The following is a 6,520-nucleotide window of genomic DNA, read 5'->3' as shown; positions in this document are numbered from 1 at the left end:
GCTGAGGGCGGGACTGGGGACGGGCTGAGGGCGGGACCGGGACCGGGACCGGGGCCGGGTCCCGCCGCCCTCAGCGCCGTCCGGGGAGACAGCGCCTGGGTCCCTTCAGGACTCACGGAGTCACAGAATGAATTAGGTCGGAAAAACCTCTGAGATCGTCGAGTCCACCCTTTCACCTGCTAAAACTCGGGCCGCAGTCGGGGTTGTGAGCAGCGGGGCGGTGCCCCCGCTCTCCACCGACCCCAGTCCCCGCTGGGCGTCACCGCAGTCTGTGCCGAACCTTTGCCTCCGCTCGGTTTCACAAGCTCGGTGCTGGTTAATTTCAGCCACGCCTGAGAAATTTCCTTTGCAGCTTTTCCCGTGCTTAAAACAAACTCTTTTCAGGTGAAGAACTTGTCGCTTCTCTCAAGTTCATGTAGCAGAATTCCTTTCAACCTTTCCGCAGCGCCAGAAGTACCTGTTTAGCATCCATTGCTCTTCTGCAACAGCAATCAAGCACTGGGACACCACGAAGCCAAAGCCCGCCCCTGGCCAGGAGAATGATGTGCAATTAATCTTACGCAAGCGGTGTTGGCTACACACGTTTTCTGTACAAGCTCTATGCCTGACAGCAAAGCTGCACCATGTGCCTTTGGAGGAAGCTGTAAAAAGATGTGTTACATCTCTAGATAGAAACTTCAGCCAAATACCTTCACTTTCTTTTAACAGTGATTATTATCCCTTGCTATCTTCCTCTTGTGTCTGAAACGGCTGCTTATGAAATACACTGATTTATGCGTGTACCAGGACTTCACAAGCCCCTTTTTTGTTCCAGTAGCTGAGCTTGCTGCTCTCTCAGCACTCCGAACTTCCACTTCCACCAGGAGCAGCAGTCCTCTAAGTTGTACTCCACATGAAAATGTTGCATCACTTTAAACAAGGCTGTGGTTCAATACATGTATTTGCGGTGGTGAAACTAGTTCAGGAAGTACCTGTCCCCACAGCAAGTGTTAGGGAGCCAGCCATAGCCAACTCCCCAGTGAGTTCTACTGGCACACATGAAGAGGTGTTTTATGGCAGTGAAGGGATACTCATCAACTAGAATTTCTTCTCAGTTCACTGAAAACCTGGTTCTGCCTCATGCTATTTGAACAGATGTAGTTAAAGTACAAATCCCTTTAAAGAAGTATTTCACAATCTGAAAACCAAGGGGCATCCTTGGCCATGATGGCAGATTTGCCTGCTGTGATTCTTGCCCCAGCGTGGATCCCTGTCTCATCCTGATGAAATACCAGATCTAAACTCCTGAAGTAAAATACAATATCTTTATGTAGAATAGAAGAAAAACCCCTTTATATGCATTTTACTAAAGTAGCACAATGCCTTTTGACACTTGGCATAGCTTGTTTTCATTACGTTTACGGGCTCTTTGGAGACTTCTGTGGGGCAGTAGCTTTGCAACTACTCCAAACGTGGGCATCACCATGTGTGCCATTGTGCCAGAGGAGTGCAGTCCCTGTCAGATGACTTCTCTGCTGGGATAGCCTGCAACAGTACTGCAACCAGGTCAGCCAGTGAGAATTGTTTGGTAACTGGCAGGGGAATTCCAGCCCTGCGTTTTTATCTGCAGTGACTCCCTCGCTGCTGGGAACAGCTGCAGTTCTGGATGTGAACAGAATCAGCTTTGCAGGATTCAATTTAGATGGCTCTGAATGCAGTTATCATTGACTTCAGCACATGGTTGGGCTTACAGGTCAGGCATTTCCTTGCTGCAAGAACAGCAGTGTTTGAATATCACACACAGTTGCACAATATCAAGAAGCAATTTGTGTATTTGGGGGGGTATTTTCTCCACTGATGAAAGTGGAGTCAACAGAATTTGGTTAGGAACAGCAGTTATATTAGAGACATCAAAAAAAAAAAAAAAAAAAAAAAAAAAAAACAGTGGTAAACATTAACACATTCAAAAAATAATGATAGAGCTGATTCTCTAATTTCAGTTGTAAGAAGTTGATATTCTGGAAGGAAACTGAGGAAAAGTGATACAGGTGGGGTACTTGTCAGAGGCTGAAGGTGCAGGAAAGGCTAACAGTTGCAGGTGGTATTGAGGTGAAGACCCTCCTGTAGAGGAATAGAGCAGAACAGGAGATGCTGAACTGGCAGAAGAAATCTGGACATAGTGAGAAGTGCAAAGTCGCAGGTTGTTTGATTTTTAGGAAGGGGATCAATGGGTGAAAGAAGAAAACTTCAGAAAAATTGAGGAAATAAATAAGAGGACACATGAGTCTTGCAGTGTTGGGTGTGGGGGGTGTGAGCTCCTTGGCAAGGAGAAGGGTGTGAGTTGTTTCAGAACTGACCTGTTACAGTAAGCGGAACAAAAGGACACGTGGTGGGAAATCACCAGAACTAATACAAAAATAAGAGAAAAACGGTTACAAAGGAAACAAAAGGATTGGCAGAGAGGAGATGAGAACAGTAACAGTGTGCTGGGAGGAGCCCTGAGAGGTCACCTTACTTCAAAGCACCTCAGTACCTTCCTGTAGATAACAACGCCCATGTCATCTGGAAGGTGACACTTCATGCAAAGACTATGCTTAACCAGTCCCAGGACAACGGAATGGCCTGGGACAAGCAACTGGAATGGGAGCCTGGGCAACACAACACAGGAACCTGACCAACTGGTGCATGTTGTTAGACCAGATGCTGCAAGCATGCAAGAAAGAGGGTGGAATGGGAACTGTGACTGGATAACTGGTGTTTTAGGGAATGTATTAGCCAAGAGAAAAATAAAAGGTAATAGCTCTACAGTGGCAATTAGTGACTAGCAGCTTCATAAACAAATGAATAAATGAAACAAGGGTTAGCCAGTAATCCAAAAGACATAATGGGAATTAAAAATACTTTCAGGGTACATTTTCACTTTTGGAAGGGGTTACTGTACATAATGCAGCCTGCTGTAGCAATAATCTGGGGACTCTCATGCTCCTAAAATGGACAGAGACATAGGATGAGACAATAAGGCAGAAGAGAGAAGGAAAAAAAGTGCGTAAGTCAGAACACAACAAATCACTAGTAAAGGAACAGGTGCCCATGCAAAAATCATTCTCACAAAGACAGGAGCTGCATCTAAAAAGCCAAGCTGGCACTGAGAATGAAACTGCCTAGGAAAGATGATTAAGTTTCACTGAAAGATGAGCAGCCAGCCAAGACAGAACTCTCTGTCTGGCATGTTCCACTGTGAAGTAATTTCAGAAACGTTCTAGATTTTAGTACTAAAGTATAATTTTTTTTCTACGTTGCAGTAACTTAAGACCTGAAAGGGAAAACTGCACAAAGAAATCCTATACTGTTGAATCCTTTTGCTCCAGGCTAAGCAGAGATCACAAAGCAAACTCCCTGTGTGAGGACCAACCTCACTCCTCAGATGCTGAGTACAGATCACTTGCAGCCACTACTGAGGATAAACACCCCAGACCATCACTTCACAAATGTTTTACTCCATGCATCAAAAGTCAGAAGACAAATGCACAAAGAAAACCAGGAACTCTAAACCTCTCACAAATAGGGTACAATTATCTTAGTTGTTTCCTTATACTGGATTCACACTGAAAATTTCAGCTACTGCTTTTAAAAACCGGAGGCATTAATTTGACATATTAACCCCTTAAATTGCACTGTCTGCTACCAATGAATGTCAATTTTGAAATCTTGGACCAGAGAGAGTGAAAATTATTCCAGCCATGATGTGTCATGCTGGAATTTAGTGGCAGTCCCCACAAGGAGAACCAGGCTGCACCAAACCACAGTAGGGCAGGAAGAGGACGCGAGGCACTATGGGGACAAGTCAGTGGCTGACAGGATCCCCAGCAGTGGTGAAACACATCTGCTCCCTTCCTGCCAAACAAACGTGTTTGTGTTAATAAAAGGTGGTGCAAGCTGTGAACCTGCACCAGCACAAGGAATAGTGATGAAGAAATACACAAGGCAGACCTTCACTGAAATGTCCAGCACACAGCTGAATAACCAGGTGACATGATGGGTGAGCAGCTGGCTCACAAGGTCAGGTGCAAAGAGTTATAGTGAATGGGGTGACATCAGGCTGGCAACCTGTCACTAGTGGGGTTCCACAAGGCTCCATCCTTGGCCCAGTTCTTTTCAATGTCTTCATTAAAGTCTTGGACATGGGACTCAGACATACTATGTAAATTTGCTGACAACACCAAATTGGCAGAAGCTGTCAACTCCTTTGAGGGCAAAGAGGCCCTGCAGAGGACATTGACAAAGTAGGATAGATGGGCAATCACCAACTGTGTGAAGTTTAACAAAGGTTAATACCAGGTTCTGCACCTGGGATGGGGCAATCCTGGATGTACAGATAGCCTGGGGAATGGGAGGCTGGAGAGCAGCGCCATAGAAAGGGACCTGGGGGTCCTGGTCAGTGGAAAGTTGAATATGAGTCAGCAGTGCCCTGGCAGCCAGGAGGGCCATCCCTGTCCTGGGGGGCATCAGGCACAGCATCACCAGCCAGGCAAGGGAGGGGATTGTCCCGCTCTGCTCTGCACTGGGGCAGCCTCACCTTGAGTATTGTGTGACATTTTGACCACCGCAATACAATAAAGACATAAACCTCTTAGAGAGTGTCCAAAGGAGGGCCATGAGAATGGTGAAAGGCCGTGAGGGGAAACTTTATTAGGAGCAGCTGAGAAGAAAGGAGGAGACTGAGGTGAGATGTCATAACTGTCCTCAACATCCTCACAAGGAGTAAGTATGTTATCTCTTAATTCTTGTGACCAGTGACAGAACTTGAGGAAACAGCATGAAGCTGAGTCAGGAGTCTCTGTTAGATATCAAGAAAAGGTTTCTCACCCAGAGGGTTGCTGGGCACTGGAACAGGATCCCCAGGGAAGTGGTCACAGTACCAAGCCTTCATTAGTTCAAGAAGCATTTGGACAATGCTTTCAGGCACATGGTGTGATTCTTGGGGTGTCCTGCACAGGGCCACGTGTTGTACTCAATGATCTTGATGGGTCCCCTTGTTGCCTGTTTCCCAACCTGGAAATGAAACTCAAGATAATTTTAATAAGGAGGTAATATAAAAGAGGATCTTTAATGAAGGCCTTCAGGGGCAGTTATGGAAAGATGTCCACAAAAACCCACATTGAGTACATTTCTATAGGTTTTACAATATTAGCAAAATTGATAAAAAGCACTAATTAGGAGGACAAGTGGTGATATAATTTTTCCCCCACGTCAAGCCCCTTCTCTGGAGGCCCCCCCTAGTTGTACTTTGTCGTGAGAATGTATCTCAAAGTGTCATTCTCAGCCTTGGTTCTCAGGAAGAACCAAGAACCAGAATCACTGGGGCCTTGTACCCCCCAGGGTTTAGAGCTCTGGAATTTGTTTTGTCTTTCTGCTTAGGGAAAGGCCATGGAAAAGTACTGGGAAAACTAACTTCTTATTCCGTAGGTGACAGAGTTACAAATATATGTGTGAAGAACACAGAGAACATATAAAAGGTAAAAAAGGCAAAACCCAAATGGCATCACCCTCTAACTCAGTATATGCCATGATTCTGTGATCTCAGTAAACATTTCAAGAAGCAGCATCTCAATGAAGTTGGAAATGAACAACTGAGGTCTTAAAAGAATTAAGTGTATTACAGGATTTCCCTACAGAAAGTTAGTGTTGTTTACCCTGCATTCCGTGATTTGTCATGAAAAAAAAAATGTGTTGGAGAATTATGAATTTAAAACAGAAATTTTAAAATAGGTATTTCACCATAAAACAAGAGGGATTGTCAAAAGCGCCAAAATCACCAGCTCATCGAGGGAAGGCTGCGACAGCCAAACCAGCCAGCTGTTAACACACGACTTGATCCGCCGTGCCACAACCGCAGAGAAGCTGCGATGCCGCTGCCTTAAGACCGACAGAGGAAGAGGCTTTACCGCCCTGAGGCCCTGGTCTCCCTCGTAAGGAGCTGCTCTCGGGGGCCGCCCGCCTGCACGCCGCCACAGCGCTCCCTGGCACTACACTGGCCTCTCCAGCCCCCGACCAAAGCGGGGGAGCCGCCGGGGCTGTTCCGAGCGGCGTGGCCATCTCCCCAACCCTTCCGTCCAGGGGACGGAGCTGCCCAGAGCAGGGCAGGAGCAGAACTGCCCTCTGCGACATGTCCCGGCAGGACCGGGCGATCCCTCCCCGTCGCTGAGGAGTTGCACCATCCCGGTGCAGCGCACCTCGCCGGCGGAAGGCGCGGCTCGCCAGGGTCCGGGCCGCCGTCGGGGCACGCTGAGGCTCCTCAGGGGCCCAGGGCTGCTCCTCCACAGTCGCGCCCCCGCAACTTCTCCACAATCCCGGCCCGCGCTGGGCGTCCCGCCTGCAATCCCGGCCCCGCACTCCGGCTGCCGCCCCCGCCGCGCTGCCACGTCCCCGCCCAGCGGGGCCAATGGGCGGCGGCGCCAGGTGTGTGTTACCTGCACCACGTGGGCCGGGGGTGGGCAGGTGCTGCCGCGGCCCCGCGCAGAAAAGCTCGCAGCCATTGCGC

Source organism: Anomalospiza imberbis, chromosome 1 (genome assembly GCF_031753505.1).
Source record: "Anomalospiza imberbis isolate Cuckoo-Finch-1a 21T00152 chromosome 1, ASM3175350v1, whole genome shotgun sequence".
In the NCBI taxonomy this organism is placed as follows: domain Eukaryota; kingdom Metazoa; phylum Chordata; class Aves; order Passeriformes; family Viduidae; genus Anomalospiza; species Anomalospiza imberbis.
The sequence above is the reverse complement of the archived record's forward strand: the minus strand, read 5'-3'. Positions refer to the sequence as shown.